Source organism: Nelusetta ayraudi, unplaced genomic scaffold (assembly GCF_046127955.1).
Source record: "Nelusetta ayraudi isolate G7.1 ecotype Tasmania unplaced genomic scaffold, CSIRO-AGI_Nayr_v1 ptg000070l, whole genome shotgun sequence".
Classification (NCBI taxonomy): domain Eukaryota; kingdom Metazoa; phylum Chordata; class Actinopteri; order Tetraodontiformes; family Monacanthidae; genus Nelusetta; species Nelusetta ayraudi.
Window position 1 is genome coordinate 3,451,453 of NW_027466120.1, and position 18,311 is coordinate 3,469,763.

General features: G+C 43.0%; 1 long non-coding RNA gene across 1 annotated transcript in view; it reads right to left on the reverse strand.

Annotated features, from left to right (window-relative positions):
* The window catches only part of LOC142898737 (uncharacterized), a 43,084-nt gene extending 25,356 nt beyond the window's left edge, over positions 1–17,728 (reverse strand). The window contains exon 1 of the long non-coding RNA XR_012928632.1: positions 17,555–17,728. This is a non-coding gene — a long non-coding RNA (uncharacterized LOC142898737). The remainder of the gene's footprint in view (positions 1–17,554) is intronic.
* Positions 17,729–18,311: the final 583 nt, after the last annotated feature.

The following is an 18,311-nucleotide window of genomic DNA, read 5'->3' on the forward strand; positions in this document are numbered from 1 at the left end:
AAGCATCGCAAAATAAATAAATAAATAAAAATGCTACATGTTCTAGCGCGGGTTGCAAAGTGGACCGTACACGTCGAGATTCGCTGGCAGCCAAACGAAGGTGGAATCGAAAAAGCTGGTCATGAATAAATATGACGCCACGTTTCCCCCTTCTCCTTATCAGGTGGAAAAAGGGAAGTGCGCTGATTAGTGCAACTCTGCGGCTCGCTCCGCAGACGGCAGATGTCTCGCTGATGATAGGGCGCGAGGCTACACTGAGGCAACGCACAGATCTGCAGAGAGGAGGTCCGCGGCCACTCGGCGAGAGAGACAGAGAGAGAGACAGAGAGAGAGAGATGTTGAATATTTCTGCGCTACCGGTTCGTCAGTTTGCATCCTTTGCATTTTCCCGTGTCACCGGCACTTCTTCAGCGGCACATTAGCGCGCCGGCTGTGCAGCAGAACGTGTTGTCACGCATCACAGGGTCCTTTCTAGCCAAAGTTTAATTAACAATCTTATTTTTTTTATGTTCTTGTTTTCATTTTTTTGTTTGCCCTCCCCCCACCCCTCCCATCCCCTCCCCTCCACACACACGCGCACACCCTTTTTGGTTTTCCCAACCTTAGAACGGTTCTCACATATATATAAGAATATACCTAGAGCAAGGGTCTTTCTCCTGCTTAGCTTCGAGCTTGCGCTGCCATTATTTTTTTTTTTTAATGAAACACAGAATTTAAGGAAGCCCGCTTAACAGTGCCCTAAATATGAAACGAGCTGTCAGGCAGACTTCTTTATTATTTTATCTTATGTCATTTTACACACTGGACCCTTAAATGCAGAAACCAGATTATTATTATTTTTTTAAAGCTACCTTACAGACCAACGCATCAAGATAATGCCCATGTGCATCTGTCCATCGGATCCCCTGCTGTGTCAGAGGCTTAACCGCGGCCACCTCTACTTTGCAGAATTGAACGAGTGAAAATAAATAATTAATTTTAAACAAAACAGAAAGGGGGGGGGGGGTCATATGAATCAGGTAGAGACGTAGAGGCCTTGGCTGGCAGATGAACTGTGTGAAGTAATGACAGGGTTTAACACTCAGGACGGATTTTTTTTTTTTTTTTTTTTTCGTGAGAGGGGTACAGACCCTGCTGTGACTTGCAGTGATCCTCTAATGGTTATTCTCAGCACACCGCCACTCACATCAGCACCTTTCCGCACACTCCTACACACCCGACCGCTCTCCCAATGTTTTACCTCTCCTCCCTCTTATGTCGCCTTCCTCTCCCCCTGCCCAATCTCTCCCAGATGATTGAGCAAAAGATTAATAGATTGTTGTCTTTCGCCGGGATGAGCCGAGGGGAGCGCCGTGCGGCAGTTGCCGCAGCTTAAAGACACCGTGCGTCAGGATAGCGGGAGCTGTTGATATTGGGGAACATCGGTGAGAGTTTAGCGATGTCAGGCAGTTCTGAGCGATGTTCTGCTGTCAGATTAGGTCTTGTCTGGAGGCTGGACTGCGAAGACAAAGTGACGTCTCACTTAAAGCGTCCGATTCCATCTTTTTGATCAACGAGTCTAGCGATGGGGTGGACCGTTAGCATTTATTTCAGAAGTGACTGTAGAAGCATCTCACAGTGATCTTCCTAGTATAAAAATGTGCTGTCGTCCATCGTGTCTTTGTGTGGCGTGTGTGAGAAGGCGAACAGCGGGATGTTCTCCACTGATGAGCATTTTTGTTGCCAAGCCTGATAAGGGCCTGCTTGATCCCTCAACAATGTCACTGATTCCAGGTGAGGTGCTCCTGGGAATTTTAGTGTGCATTCACACCTACACAATATCGTTCAATTAAAATTCTGGTGCGGCAATAATTGGGGGTTCCAATTGGCTTCCAAGCGCACCCAAGTTTAGATTGCACTATAGGTGTGAATACAATCCGACCCAAATACTGCCAAGAGAGCACGGGCACCGCATCAGCCTCCGCCTCTCTCTCATTAACGTCCTTTCTTCCCTTGCAGTACTCTCTCATCCATCTCATTGTAAGAACAAAAACATGCAACGTTTTGCCGTCTTAACTGCGAATATTGTTGCCGTTCTTCAAAGATATTAAATTGGTAGGTGCAGCGTATCAAAAAATTGAATTTCAAGTAGGACCGCACCGTTTCTGGGCTGCTCCATGTTGGTGCAGGAAACAGGAAGGGAAATCAGGAAGTTACGGCAAATACTGGCCAACGGACAAGCAAGTTTTGACTGGGTCACATCTCATTGTGTTTAGTGCGCTTGACAAAGTGCAATGGAAATGCTTATCGAAACAAATGCAACAACATTGCAACTTAATCCCCCAATATCACTCTTTGAGTCTACATCAAAGTAGGTGTGAAGCCGCCTGCTGGCTAGATTCACACTGTAGGAGTGGCCCATGTCTGTATCTGAAGTTTTGCAGGAGTACATCAGTCTGAACAGTCAAATGATGTCATGAATGAAACAGTCATGGCAGACAACGTGGCTCTCTGATGGCAATCAGATTGTGATCAAACCGGAATTGGGCATTAAAGATCTGCAGGGTACATGGAGCCTTTGTTCTCATGAGCAGCATAAAAAAAACAAGTTTTCCCAGAAGGGGTTTAGGTGATTTATGAAGCCATCCAGTTACTGGCAGTGGATGTGAGAGTTTATTTTCCTTCATCCATTAACCTGGGTAATCTGGGCAAAGACATGAATCAATCCAGGAAAAGAGCCTATTGAAGAAGTAATCAATCTGCAAATCTGTTTTTGTAGTCCATTCAGAATGATACAAATCGACAGGTTATTAAAGCCCTTAGCCTTAAGGGTCAATATGAGAGTTGATGGAATGATTAGTTTGTCATTTTCACCCAAGGGGGGACTTTAACAGCGGTTTGACTGTCAGTTTGAGAAGCATTGTGAAGCTTTCAAAGAACTGCACATGAGCTGAACCACATCTTTAAATGACATTAGATACTGTAGAAACTGAATAAGGTGTGTAAATGAAAACAATATTGCTCTTTCCTAGCAGGATTTAGAGTCCTGCTCGGCATATTTCTAGTGTTTTACTTGCAATAACATACTGGAATTCCTCCACGGCCAATGGGGCTGCAAAGTCTTCTCCAAATTCAGACAACCTTTCCCACATCCATCCACACTGTTGATTTCTGTTTTTTCTTTCTTCTTTTACATGACAGAAATAATCATAATGGATCCAAATCTTTGACAAGTAAGTCACAAAATGCCAAGAGTCACTGAACATGGCTTAAATGCTCAATTTACTAAACAGAATGTTTCACATAAACATGAAGAGAAACCACTTGTCGGCAAAGGATTAGAAAGGGAAGGATCCAACTAAAACCTTCTAAGGCTGCACTACAAATCCTCTCACATTGACTAAGGAGCAGTGGATACATTGGTAACAGCATCCACTGCATCTACTGCCACTTACATCTCAAAGGATTTTGATTTGTCTGACCGGCTGTAAAGACATACAAGGTCTTTTGAGAATAGGATTTAGACTTGAGGTAGAAATGCATCTTTGTTCCTGAGTTGTTAGACGCTTGCAGCCTGAGGAGGATATCTACCAGCTCTTCTTTCGACATTTACTGTATGTCTACAACATTGGCATGGGACTGTCATCTCTGGTTAGTAATACTGCTTTCAGCGTAACTCCACCAAGCTCTGAAAGATAACGTCAGGTGTTATTTTTTACTTGTGCCTCTTTGACATTCGGCTGTTCCTTCACAGTGATGTTTTCAAAACAGCTGGATTGAAGTCTCGCATTGCCATCTCATTCAGTTTTCATTCCGTATCCCACAAAAGCGGGTGAAGTGGACGGATTCACCATCCAACCCCCCCGTCTGAAAATGTATTCTTCATCTCCCTTCAGCCCTACTTGAATGCAAATGTATAAATCGGCGCTGCTAATCTTTGTTCTCAGCATCGGCGCAGTGTGCAGGTAGCCGCCAAATCTCTGATCCTGGCGGGGAATCGGGAGGAAAGCCCTAATCATCAGTCTCCCGGCTAGATTAATGTTGCTGTGGAGTAATACCATCCTAAAACTCCGATGTGAGTAAGAGGGTGATTTCCATAAGGAGCGCACGTCTAAGAGAAAGCGTTACATTAGTTTCTCTCGTATTAGCTGGGAATTGAGAAGGATAGCGGTAGTTTCTCCTGCCTCCTGCGAATGATCCAGCTGGACCCTCCTGGATAGTTGTCCATCCCCGTCTCTGGGTCTGAGGCACAACCTCAATTATCTAAAGTAAGTACCAACTACGCTGTCTGCCTGAGCATTAGCTCCTGTCTTAATTATCTTCCACAGAGAAGCAGACGTCACTCTTAAAAAGGAAACACCAAAATGTATGTCACTATCAGCTAACAAGGGTTGGCATTTTTCAGACTTGGGCTCTTGTTATGCTTCTCTATCTCATACATTTAGCTGGAAAATTTCTCCAACTGAAGTTTGATATCTATTTACAAAATTTGCAGCAACAAGCTATTTAAAAAGGTCACTCAATGGGCTCCAGAAATTTTGAAAATAAATTGAAGTATTTCCAACTTTTGCACTGAACACTGGTAAAAGCAGGATGTGAGCCAAGTTCTTGTACCGTCATTGTGCCTGTCGACTCAAATATAAACCGCAGAAAAGAGGATGTTCCAGTTTTTCAAATTAGGGTTTGAATGAGGAATAACTCATTCCTCTCCATTTTCAATGCACACAGAGAACAAATAGGAATGGCATAGACATTATCTGGCCCCCTGGCCAGCAAGTGGTTAATCACAGCGACTGGCAAAACAATCATTACTGAACAACCATTTAATGCCAATAAAACACGAACATCTCTAAGAACAAAATGTTGAAAACACAAAAAAGCCTTTCATTCAGTGAAATTGCATTTTCAACCATTTTATTATCCATTTTACTTTATTTTTTTTCCAATAAATCTCAATCCGCAATATATTGCTTCTTTTTTTTAAGCTGTATTAAAACCCTTTGAAGAACAGCCTGTCTTGAGAAACACTAACTGTGCTCTTCTCGGCATCCCAATTTGGACATAAGTTTCCTGGAGTGTGCAGGACCTGTGACCAATTTTACACAGCAGTAAGTAAGTCAGAGCAAAAAGAGAAAGAAAAAGAACAAGAGATGAGAGTCACAATGAGGGATCAGATGCTAAAACGCTGCTGTCCACTCACCAGAAAAATGCCCGGTGACAAGATTGCCATGGCACGTGGGGTCTAAGTGTAATACCCCATCCTGAAAGATTGACCTTAAATCATTCACCCGGACTTGTCGCTTGGCAGTTGTTTTACCTCTTGCTTATGTCTCTGTGGGACAGCACGGGGACTACAGAGGTCTTGCTGTTTCACAAAAAGAAAGGTATTATTTGAGAGCGGAAGCCACTGGCTCTGTCGTGGGTGCAAAAAGAGAGAAAAAGAAGTGATGAAATTACAAAGCTCACTCTAACATAGACAACTCTTTTCCTCAGGTTTGTTCACAGCGATGCTCCGGAGAGATCAGGCCGGGGAGACACTTTTAGTTCTGCAAAAACTCCATTAGTCATCCATATCAAAACAGAGGGCAGAGCGACGGAGGTTGAAAAAGAAAAGAGGCACTGGTGTGGAACAAATAGTTTTGGGGTTTTTTCTTTTTTTTTCATTAGCCTGAAGCAAACAAAGGGTCATTTTGATGGAAAATAGACGAAAACGCTGAAGTAATATTACAGTGGCATGCCAAGGGCAGAGCAGTCTCCAAAAGTGGGTTTTTCTATGGTCATCTTTTGAGGGGCCGGTGGTGGTGGTGGGCCAGGGGGTGGGGGATGTCGATGTGCACAATATGTTAATTACAGAGAGTCAAATTTTAAATCAGGGCTAAAGAGGGGGATGTTATCGCGCCACAATGGGAGGGTTATTAATATCCCATCTTCAAAGCAGAGGGCTGACTGCACGGTCCTGAGGAATACAGAATCTCCACATTACTGCAGCTGTACGAGGGAGTAGCCTCCTAATGATGGCGCCAGGCCGGGTAAATAGGAAAACTGGCTGACATCAAATAAGCCACAAATTGATTTTTCACCCTCGGCAGGACTCCCTCCTGTCCCCGCCCCCCTGCCACCGACGGCTGATTTGCGGAACGTATCGGCATCAGTTTCATCCGCAGAGTTTTGAGGGAGTCGAGGGCACCTTATGAGGCAGATGAAGTGTCTCGATTGCGCCGGCCTCAGATACCTATGACCACTCACCGAGACACCCCGACAGTCACACGGAGATCTGAGGATAGCTTAATTGTGCAGACTCGAGCACACGGCAACGCACTCGAGCTCCAATTATCCGCACTCCTCCTCTGCCAGCCAGTTGCTAATAGCTTTAGCTTATTGTTCATTATAACTGCCAGTTCGGCTCCCCTTCGAGCGGAATGAAAGGCAGAGTCGGCCTTTTGCACGTGCAAAACGCTCAAGGAAAATTCATTTTGAAGCCAAACTCCCTCTCTTTTGAGTAAGATGTCTCTTTGACTTCCGCGCACACCTATTCAGCAGCGCCTGCCAGATGAAAGCCGAGGTATGTGCTTGTCAAGCGCCGTTAATGCAGAGCAAAAAAAAAAAGCAATTATGTTGGCAGTGCTTTGAAAACAAAACTGCAGCCGTGAAGGCCTTTAAATATTAGCAATAACCTGTTTCTACATGTGGGCTACTGCCTTGTGTTAAAAAAGTTAAATGAGACGAGCTGCCAGTTTAGAAGCGGCCATTTAAAATGTGGATGATATTTAATAGCATTTACTAGTATGGGGGGGGGGTGGGGGTCCCAAGGTCCAAACATTGCTTGTTGTTTGCTGAGGTCTCATTTGATCTGACACCTCTTTACACCAGCAGTGATGGCAAAGTAAAAATCATGAATCTCTGAGCACGTCCCCAATAAATTCTTATTATTAGTAAATTAGAACATAAATCATTTACTTTTAGTGAATTAGCACTAAAATCATTAATATGTATTTTGTATTTCTTTCCATGCAAATAGATAGAATAGATTTATTTTTCACACACACACACACACACACACACACACACACACACACACACACACACACACACACACACACACACACACACAGGTTTCACTGAGACCAATTATTTTCTACATTTACGAATGATTAAGTATGGAACTGAAAAAAAAAAAAATCAAAGACCTATGATGGAAATTACACCGATCAGCAGCAACAGTGAAACTGCTGACCGGCGATGTTTGTAACACCAGACAATTTCAATGCGGTGCAGTATCGCTGCTTGGATCCAGCATCGATGTGGAACGTCGGCAAAAAACCATCCATCCAAACAGCCAATAAGCAGCCGTCCCCTCCTCCGACACTGGTCCTCAGCAGGAGAAATATGACCAAAGGCACAAACGTGACCTCAAAATGCCCTGAATCCAAATCGAGCCGAGCTATACGTGCTAAATTATTACCGTCCACGTTGCCATTCAGACCGCGTGGAGGACCCGTGATCAGCGACACTCCAGTCGTCTGTCAGTGCCTCAGCGCTGGGCCTGACTGACACAAATTGGTGTTAAAGATGTAGAAGCAGAGATAAGTGACTGTCGATTTAAACAGAGAACTGCCGCTTTTTAAAAATGAATGAGTGCCCACTAAGAGACGCGCGGCTCGGCCCCCGGCCACTTATCTCTCCCTGCATCAGGAAGCACAAGGCAAGTAATAAGGTCAGGTATTGACAGAGGCGGGTATCCATGGCTGTGTATTGATCACCGTGAATGGACTTTTAAGCCTGTTGTGTGTTATTGTTTGTTTTGTAAATCCCTCACATTTGAAAACGTAAGGTTATGCAGCGTCATCTTTTCATTCATAACCTTCTCAGTTCTTTATCGCAACATGACTCCGTACAATCTGTGCCAAGCGTAAGCAAAAAAAAAAAAAAAGAAAAAGAAATCACCCTCATCCTTTTCAGTATGACCCTTCTTGCACAAGCATGCCTGAAACGTCTACCTGGTTTGAAACTGTTTTTAGAACCATTTTTCTTTTATTCGTCAGTCCTTTCATTACAGATTTGTTTAAAGAAAATAAATTTAAGACGCAGTAAAGGAGTCCGCCAGAAGATATGATTTCCCCTTAATGATTTAGCCTTAGTCATTTCCCTAAATTAGTATGATTTCATCCTGTTGTCAAAATTCGGTTGCATAATGTGTTTTGTCTACGAGATCTGCACTTTCCAATTAGCCCAATCATTTGTTTGTTTTTTCTTAGACAGTCTTGTTAACTTGGTTGACACTTCAGAGAAGCAACAATAGCAATCTGTTTTTTTGGCAGCATCTTCAAATTTATTTAAGTGTTTATTGGGGGGTGAGAAATTTTTTTTTTTTTTTTTTTGTTACGTGCACCATCTCTTGATCTTTCACTGATACCGCTTCTTTCATTGCATAATACAATAGAGAATCACTTCGCATACAGCTTGCACTGTTTTAAACTGTGTTGCACTTCAGCCGCACATTCATTATCAATCACGAGAGTTCTGTCTTTATTTCTTTCGCTCTTCGACTGGCCTACTTTGAGTTCTCCTTTATTTATTAACTGAGAAAGTTTGCCATTAGCTTCATTTATCGGAGGCAATAATATGATCCTTTCATCTCTCCTCCTCTCTGGACGTTGTTTCTTTATTAATTGCCATCCTTTGATTTATTTGCCATTGTCTTTAATTTGCATCATGGTTTAAGAGGCTCAGTTAATGCATTAGCCAACGCTGGAGTTTGACTGTTCCCCAGTTGCATTTTTGTGTATGAAAGGTTTTTCAAACAGACTGTCAAAAGGGTGTAGCTTGTCCCCAATACAAACATTCATACATTACCACTATTTTCTAGCAATAATGCTTCTATATTGATGAACTCTCCAGAAATACAAAAAATGTATCTTTCCATAACTTGCTCCACTTTTAGAAATTCTTTGTTTAAAAAAAACAAACAAAAAACACAAATCGGACTTTTGCAAACTCATACGTCAATACATATTACAATACGTATTGATCTCAAAGATTAGAAAAGTCCCATAAGAAAAACCTAGCCTACTTTCAAAACCAAAACGCTGGACCCAGCATCTTAGTGACAAGTAACAGCTAGCAATGCCAGTGACTATATGATTTACCATAGGAACCAGATAGGAATGCCCTGGCAACTGTTACTGTTGTACCAAAACATTGTGACAACCCACAACAACTAAGCAATTGCCTAGCAACGGCTTGGTGACCAAGATCACCATGGCAACCACCTAGCAATACCCCTTGGAGCGAGGCCTTAATGCCATGAGTGTTTTCAGACTGTTGCTGTGATGTCATCCAGACCAGTACGCACATTTAGAAATCCTTCCACATGGGGTGTGAGGTTGTTCCACTCTGTAATAAACTGAGACATTACGTGCGATGATCATTTGAAAATGGGCAACCAATTGCAGCTTTTCATATTGCGTGCTTCTTTGGAGAAACCTGCCACTGAAAACTTAAGAGACTTATTTTTTGGGGTCTGTAAACTCTAAGAAGTTAAGTGTTCCTGAGGTTACACATGCACACAGAGGAGAAGCTGTCTCATAGGCTACTTATCACCGCGGCATCAACGGACAAGACTTCTGTCACATTGATTTCGTCCAAGTCGGTGCGGCGCAATGAGGGCCATCTTCCTCAAAACAATCAGAGGTGGAACATCGTCCGCGGCCGGAGACTCGGTACCGACTGAACTTGTTTTTCACTCTCCGGCCGTCAAGTGTGTCTCTTCTGATCGCCCTTTCGCTCATGCGTTGATGTGTTCATTTATTTATGGGTCTGGTGAGGCAACCCACAGAGAATTCAGTTCAGCCCGCCTCACGAGGAGCCCTGTCACATCTACATATTTTTAATAGCTCATAACTCAGCCAGTCCTGGCTTGACACGGTCCATCAAATCACTTCGACCGACATCCAACTCTCCTCTCCATGATTCTTCAGAATATCCATCATTAACCCTACGCTGTCCAGGAATCAAAATCGTGTCAACGTAAAGTACGGTGGGTTCAAAAATAGCAATTAGATATGGTGCAGGCAGTCTTCAGCTTTATGATATTGTTTGAATGGATTAGTTCAGGAGAATGGCTGCATCACTTGAGATTATTAACTCAGGATCAGACGCAATTATTTATTCTATTAGAAGATGGAGCTTGCACTCTCATATGTGCACCATCAACAGTTGGGTCGTTGCCATATATTTATGTGTGTGCTTCTTCATTGCTTGGGTAAAACATTTTTAACAGCCAAACGAATCTGTGATGCAAGTGCTTCGTGCCAGCCCTGATTTTAAGTCAATATTTACTTTCAAGTTTAAGGTAATCGAAAAGCAGTGGCAGCAGCAGCTGCAGTAGCAGCAGCAATTACACAGAGGATTTAGCTTTGGCACACACAACACAGTTCTTTTAAAAAAAAAAAAAGTATAGCAGCAGCTTTAAAGAAACGAATCAACAAAAGGTCATGCAGCCTATAAAAAGTAAAAAAAAAAAAATAGTTGGATGAAAAAACGGAGAACACAGCGGACGACTGCATCAGTCTTACAGACGTTGGGCCCATTTGTTATTTTGCGAAAGCTGCTCACTTTTCTGCTCTCAGCCTCTGTGCCACTTCAGTTAACAAGGCTGCGGTATTAGCTTGTATGTGCACAATGTGACCTGGTTGCTCAGACTTTCACCTTGCAGGGACGATGCCCAAAGACTCGGGTTGTTGGCTTAAAAACAAGAGATTTATAAGGCAACATGTTTTATTCATACAAGCTTCACTCGCTGAACATCGTTGAATGTCCGTTTACCGCAAGTGCGGCAATCAAACGGCAGAACAATGACTAAGACGCAGAGCGTTTCATTCTTTGGTTTGTGATTGTGGGAGAACAATGCAAGGGTATCCTTTTCTACACTGTTGCAGCGGTTCAGCTGGAGAACTATCGCCTGCAATTGATGGAAAACGAAGTGGCATCTACTTCAAACTGGGAGATGAAAAGCAGCAGACGACTCGCTGCAATTACCTCAATTCCTCAGGTTTTCTGTGGAGCTCTTTATTCCAGATACGTCACCTTGTGAACTCAAAATTCCACATTTTGACTATGCTCTTCATGCCGCATTTTTTATTTATTTTTTATTTATTTATTTGTAAAGTTGCTCCACCAACTAGAGATGAAACAGGCACCTGATGGCGTTAGGCCAGCACCTGCGCAGGTCCCGAAAGCCTTTGTCCAACAAATGTCATCTTTCTGGATTTGTGATAAATCAACAGAATTATTCAGCGGGTCTTATATTCAAAGGCCTTCCTAGATAATCACCTGGATACCATCAGATACAATCAAACACATTTGCCTCATTATGATCGGAGGGAATTAAAATGTCACCTGACGCTGATGAACCCACACCGTTAGCGCGTCTCCACTAAAACTATCAGGAACTGAATTCGAAGTCGAGTGAAGCTTTTTTTGGGGGAGAGGAGTAGCTACATGGGAACTAAATGTAGACCTTGGCTCCTGAGTGATAAGGCGCTTTGAACGTAGTGGCCCCTCCCCTGACCCCGAGGGCCCCAGCTGTGGCTGGATGATTGACTGCATGCTCTACTTCTGCTTTTTCATTCCGATGTGCCTCTCGGTCAAGTGCCACCAGGATCCCGTAGCTATAGCGCTGATAAAATTAGAAAGGAAAGAGTAAAGGGGGCGGGGGGATCTATTTGTTCGTCCAATTACTTTTAAGCCTCAGAAAATGGGGGAACTATGCATACTAATAGTTTTAATGTACACACGGCAATTGCAATATTTCTGCTCAATCCCCCTAAATTAAAAGCCAAAGTCTACACTCCAATCACATCTCCACTGATTCATCTTTAACTCGCTGTGTCTTTATACAAAGGACATTTTGAACTTGCCTGTGAGAGCGTGCCACCCATGGCCCGGCATTTATTCCACCTCTCTGCAATAGTGAATCGAACGTTACATCCTTCCTGTCTCACAAAAAAAAATAGTAATTTGTGGATTTGTGCAAACGTGCAATTTGTGCATTTAACGGCCAAACAAACAAGCCGCGCTGAACACGGAACACGGTGCCTCACGTCTGGTTGTCATGGGAATGCACTTTCAGGCTTCATCCCCCTCTTGATCAGCCAGCATATGTGAGTCTGACAGGGGAGAGTTATGAGCTTCTTTGACTTTTATCTATTGCAACCGCACAAACATCGACTGACCTTAATTTCTGTGCTCAACGCTTCGCCCTGCAAGGTGTCAGAGTCGGGTCCCAGTTTTTTTTTCTTTCCCCCTCCCTCCCGTTGCCCGTCTTCTGTCTTCTTCCTCGCTATCTCGGCAACCTGCTGCCCGTCGTTTGTCACGGCGAACACAGAGGCTGGATAAGTTAATGGCATCATGCGGGTGGGCGACTCCGTTTTGCGCGCACCACCGCCAAGATCTACGCAAAAAGTGCTTCACCTCAACATTTTCGTTATCCTTTGATGACGTTTTGAAAAATGTGCATCGCAGCGGAATATAACTCACAGGAGCCAGCTTAAGTTGCATATTCATGATATATACCCAAGTGTCCTTGAAGAGGCATTAAAAAAAAGTTATACTTCCTTGGGCATATGCCATATCCAGTGCAATACTGAGAAAAAGGCATTAAGAAATAAAGGCAAATATGGTGTCTTTTTTTATGGCAGAATGAGGCAGCAAAAAGGAGAGAATCTGGCTGCCACTGTAGGAACCAATCGTCTTTCACAAACAAAAACTGAGCTGTGAATGCCAGAAATATCCTTTCATTAAAAAGCTCGAAGGGTGCTCTCAGGAATCCCAAATGAAGTGCAATAAAAAAGAGAAAAGGCAAAAAAATAAAAATAGTAACGCGCAGAGACATAAAGCCTGGGGATAATTCGACAGTGATCATTTAGTGATCATCTGCGAAACAAAATAGAACAACATCATATCCGATTTTCTTCTGCAGGCAGCTCTGGTCGCTGCCATTTGTCATATCAGATTCATGTTTTTGTGATAAGTGGTTAAAAGGATAACTAACTGGATGTTATGAGGGGAACCATTTAAAGTTTGGCTGCATCCATATGGCGGAGTTGAACTGTCAGTTTAAATTTGCTGGTGGATTATTTCAATGTCATCTTTCTGTTTTTGTGTCCTCGTCATTTAACGAAGCGTATGAATTTAACTTTAAAGAAGGACTTTTAAGCAAAGCCAGGCAACTTCAATGACTGGCAAACACTGAACTCTGGACACTGGCACTGACTGGAGAATGCTAATAAGATTAAGCCTTGAGAATAGTGCAGGTGATATTTATTTATTTACTTGAGTTGTACTTAACCTTGTGCTTCTTGTTTGTTTTTTGAGACACAAGGGGAATAAATGAGAGGAGATGGGGTTTTGTTTGGACAAAAACTGCTCATCCATCAGTGTATTTTTAGCAGGCTGCGGGAGGTTTGGTAGTTTACTTGGTAAACGGTCACATTGGTCACTGTAGTCAGTCATAATGGCTGGTCAGTTGAGGTTAGCGAGCAGCTATTCACTAAAGATGGTTTCACGTTATCCGCAAACGCTAATCTGTCAAGACATTGTGTCTTTTCCTGGACAAGAAAAAGGACATGCAGCCAGGTTTTTGTGCACAGGTGCAGTTTTTGGTGGTGAGACTTCACTGATGTTTCGTGGCTGAAAAGCTGTGAAGTCGTGTGCAATGCTGACAATCTCTGTGTATAAGATTTTCAGCATATGAACTCTCAAAAACCAGCGTGAGGCAGCTGAAATTGCCGAATGTGAGCAATTACTGCTGGTGCACTCAATTTAAAGCATTTTGAGCTAGCGTAGCGCTAATGTTGTTGAAACTGTGGCACCGTTCGCTGAGCATTTTGGCAGCTAACGTGAAGTGCAGTAACCAACAGCTTCAAACACAATGACAAAAGCTCTGGCAGCCTGTGTTAGCGGCCGTCAACAGCTGGAGCTCCAGCTTGCATCTGCCTCAAAAGGCCTTGGCATCACCTGACCGCACGTGAGCCAAGCTCGGCCCAGCCACCTCGGTACGCTCCATACAATGTGTGCTGTTGCCAGATGTCTGTCTCTAAAATGAATCCCTCCATCTACATTACAGCTTTGGCACCAAGACTTCAAAATAAAAGCACATGCACAGAAAAAAAAAAAAAAACAAAAAACCCCAAAAAAACTCTAGTGTAAATCTATTCATCACAATATGAAAATGTGGTGAAATAGAGTGACCAAAGTCTTGATCCTTCACCGCACCCTTCATTGTATCATTTGTATTATGAAATGTGCATTTAAAGCAGCGTTCGTCCAATAAAGTTCAGAAAAAAAAAGTCAACAGCAAAACTATCTCATCATCTGATACAGAAAATATGAATAATATAATTCTATCAAAATTGATAAAAGGGTTGTTTTGTATTTCAAAGTACATTTTGTATATTTTGTGTTTGTATTCAGTCAATGAAATGCTTCATTATCAGTCACACTGAGGTAAAGTAATAAATAAAAAAAATAAAAAAAATAAAATCTCAAAGGAGTCCAATGTTAAACGCCTTCCCACAGGTTTAATTATGATATATGGGAACAGCGGAAATTTTAACCTGTGCAGGTCAATGACAAAAAAACAAACTTGGCAAATATTCTTTTTTTCCTCCATCGAGTGCAAAGGCTGACAATTCACTCTGTTCGTCGAGGATGCAACAACGTGATGCTAATCGCCAAAGTCATTTATTTGCCTCAAACGCCGGAGCCAGCTGGAAGCCGCAGCAATAACAGCTCTCTGATAGCGAACTCTCGCAGCCACTCAATCAGGATATTAATCGGCCAGCTCCGTCCCCTCTGTTATCAATCTCTACCTATCATGCTTTATTAAATAAAGACGCTCCCTCTCTCTGGCGCACAACAGCGCACAACTGTGGACTTTGTCGGGCATGTCCAGTCACCGAGTCGGCCACCGGCACAAAGATGATCAGACTGGGACTCTGAACGAATGCTTTCTAATTGAAAATGCTCTTGTTTCTGTCTTTGCACCAGAATTCTTTTTTTGTACTGAAGCTCCAAGAAGAAAAAGAAAGAAAAAAAAAATGTCCTTGACATTTGAAAACACTGTTTAATAGTTGCCCACCTCAATTTATGTACCCCACTATACTGTTGTTAGTCCAGCCCACATGGGATGAGTCAGTGGCTCGTGGGCTGCCGTGGAGACTCTTTCAAGTCGGATCCTTTCGGTTGATCAGATCCAATTGCAGCCAACGCACAAATTTATGGAACATCTCACAAAAGACTGACTTTGGTTTGTTGCATAATGTGGGCCAAAAAAAAGAGGGGGGGGGAATTAAGCAAACCTTGATGACGGTGGATTGTGAGAGTGGAAACTTCTTCCTTAGTTTCGGAGGCTGGAAAGTGGCTGGAGAGGGCGGGTTTAATTAATGCCGTCGAGAGCGGCATGGGGATCGAGCCGTGGCAAAGTGTGTGTGTATGTGTGTGGTGAAAGGCCACCACACACACACACCCACACACCCACACACACACACCGAGCCCTATCAGTCATGCACAGCAGTTTACCGTTTCATTCTGTTTACTTGTTTCTCTCCCGTTTTTGCCTTGAGCCACAGCCTGACACTATACATCACAGGGAGTACAGTGAGGCCAAGCAACATCAAGTGCAATGCACATTTTCTTTTCTTAAAGTTCAATCTGGCCTTGTGAAGAAATTGCACTGAACAGATTTTTTCTTTTTTTTTTTTTAAGGTGAGGCCGCTCTAATCATTATCAGTGAAATGATTTCACTCAACACAGACAAAAAAAAAAAAGAGAGAAAAGAAAACGGTGAATGCTGGCACAAATTAATTGCCTTCACACTGCTATCATCCTCCCACTGAGAGGCTTTTATCAAAAACCGTTATCTAATGGCAGGGAAACTTCTGGTTAAAGCTCGCACAGCCAGCAACAGCTCACTCGTATTCGGTCTCATGAAAGCGTAAATGACCCACATCCATTTTCCTCCCACACCCTTCCCTTCCTCTCTGACACCACAGTTAACATAACGCTGCGGCACATTATCCAACAGCGCGGCGGCGGCACAAAGAAGAAGAATCAGAAGGAGCCGATATGTTACCGACTAACCGTGTCAGGGTTCATTTGTCACTGCGCTGGCCCTCCCACTCACCTTGTATTCTGTGCGCAACCCCCCCCCAACCCCTCCAAAGTGTCAATCGCCGACCGGGTGCAGCATTACCCACTGCAGCCAATCACGGTGTCTGCTTTTAAATCACTCGAAGACTGCCCTGCCTTTGAACCTAGCGATGAGGGTCAACCCATAACGCATTCCCGGATTCTGAATAATTTCGAAGCCTTCGTCTGTCACACGGCCATCTGCGAGGAGCGTGCCGTCCTCTTCAGCGCACCTCGCCGTGAACTGGCTAACAGTGAGCTTTTAGCTTGAGAACTGGCAGAGATCCCTCGACCTCTCCTGACCTCTGGTTCAGCCTTTAATTGCTCCCCGACACGCGTGAGGGCGGGCAGCTAACACAGGTCACATTATGTAACACTGAGTGGGACCCGCATTGGAGAAACACAGCGGCAAGAGAGGGGAGTTCTCTGAACAAGAGGTCACTTCACAGCAGATTTTCACTATTGTTGACACACCTTTTAGGTCCATTGTGAACTCCTGCGCGTCAGTATGTACAACATGTTTCTAAACGAGCAAAAGCAGTGGGAGAAATAATGGAACACGTTTGACAGCTGAATGGACCGTTGTTATCACAGGGGTGAGAAACAACAGTGCAGTGAATCATTCATTGTGCTTGGCTCACCTTCACTGGGCAGCGTGTATTGTAACATTAATGTATTGGGATTAAGCTTTTATGATTGTGTGTCCATTAAAGCACAAGTCACGGGCTGTGGTGATGGTGGCGGACCTTCTACTGTATGTGTAATTCTCAGCAGTGGCTTGGAAGCAGGTTTACACTTCATGAAATAATAAATGGAAATGCATTTGCTTTGAAACAAACAACCCAGTCCAGAGGAGAAAATGAGCCGTCTAAATTTCTGTGGCCCTGAAGCAACCACTGAAACCCAAAAATGATCATTTTGGTACCATTGTGTCATCAGTGTGGTTTTAATTTGAGTCTTCAAAATACCCATTTCAAAGTGTTTATTATATTATTATGGAAAGGAAAGTTATCCACAAATCTATAGATTTCCATGAAATAGCTCTCTGTTTGATTCAGCGTCCAACTAAAGCTTAAGCAGCACCCTGTGTGACATCACAAGGGGCAGGAGACGTTTGTAATTTCTGAAGAGTATGAAAGCCTGGACACGGTGAGATCACAAATAGTTTCTTTTTGCCAGACTTGGTGCATAATACGATTGATTTCTTGTTTGATATGTTTTGCCTTAAACCTTCAAAGCCACTACTGCTCTCTTGGCAGAATGCTGACAGGCTTTTTTAAAACATATAATGTGCATTGAATTCAATTTAGTGTCCCATACACACAGTGCTGCCTTCAAAAGATTACGCAAAGTGTAAGAATTGTTCAAACAGTTCTGTTTTCCTTACCGGTGTTGGTGAAGCTCGAAGGTCTAAATCCAGAGTTAGTTGAGAATTATACTCCAAAAATGAGCAGGGGTAAATTCCAAAAACAAAGTCCACCAAGGTTACATCAAAAATGCCCTAATTGGGGCTTAAAATATGTAACTCTGCAAATACACACACAAGGAAAAGGAAGACATGTGCTTGATCCAAAAGGACTAGGGAGACACAGCTGCAGCAAATCAGGGCAGAGACAAGGGAGGGCAACTTGACATGACACAGGGAACAGAAGAAGAGACTTCTGAAAAGCAAAGTAAAACAGAAAGTTCAGGGGAAACAGCAAGACAAGACAAGAAAGAAAAAACTTTTAAACAGACTTTACCTCGCTTAAGTATAATCGGAATCAAAATACTAACAAAAGTATGTGTTGGGGGAAGACTTAAAGTAAAGTGGCAATGACAATGCCACCTTTGGAATTGCACACTATGAAATATCAGTTAGCCTGTGACTACTAAAATGTAGATAATAATGCAGTCTGCTTTGTTACTGGCCAGACAGACATTTTAAATGAAAATGAAATGTTTTATTCCCAGTGATCAAAGGTTAACTGAAAGACTAAAGCTGCTGTGAGGGAGTGAGAGAACAAACCATACAACTAGTAAAGTAAATTCAATTGGTGCCATAATAAACAAAGTCTGACTTGGCATGACCATTTAAAATACTACTGTCGGTAGCCAAAATAAACTGAACTGCACCCAGGCCAACGGGAGAGAGGCAGAAAACT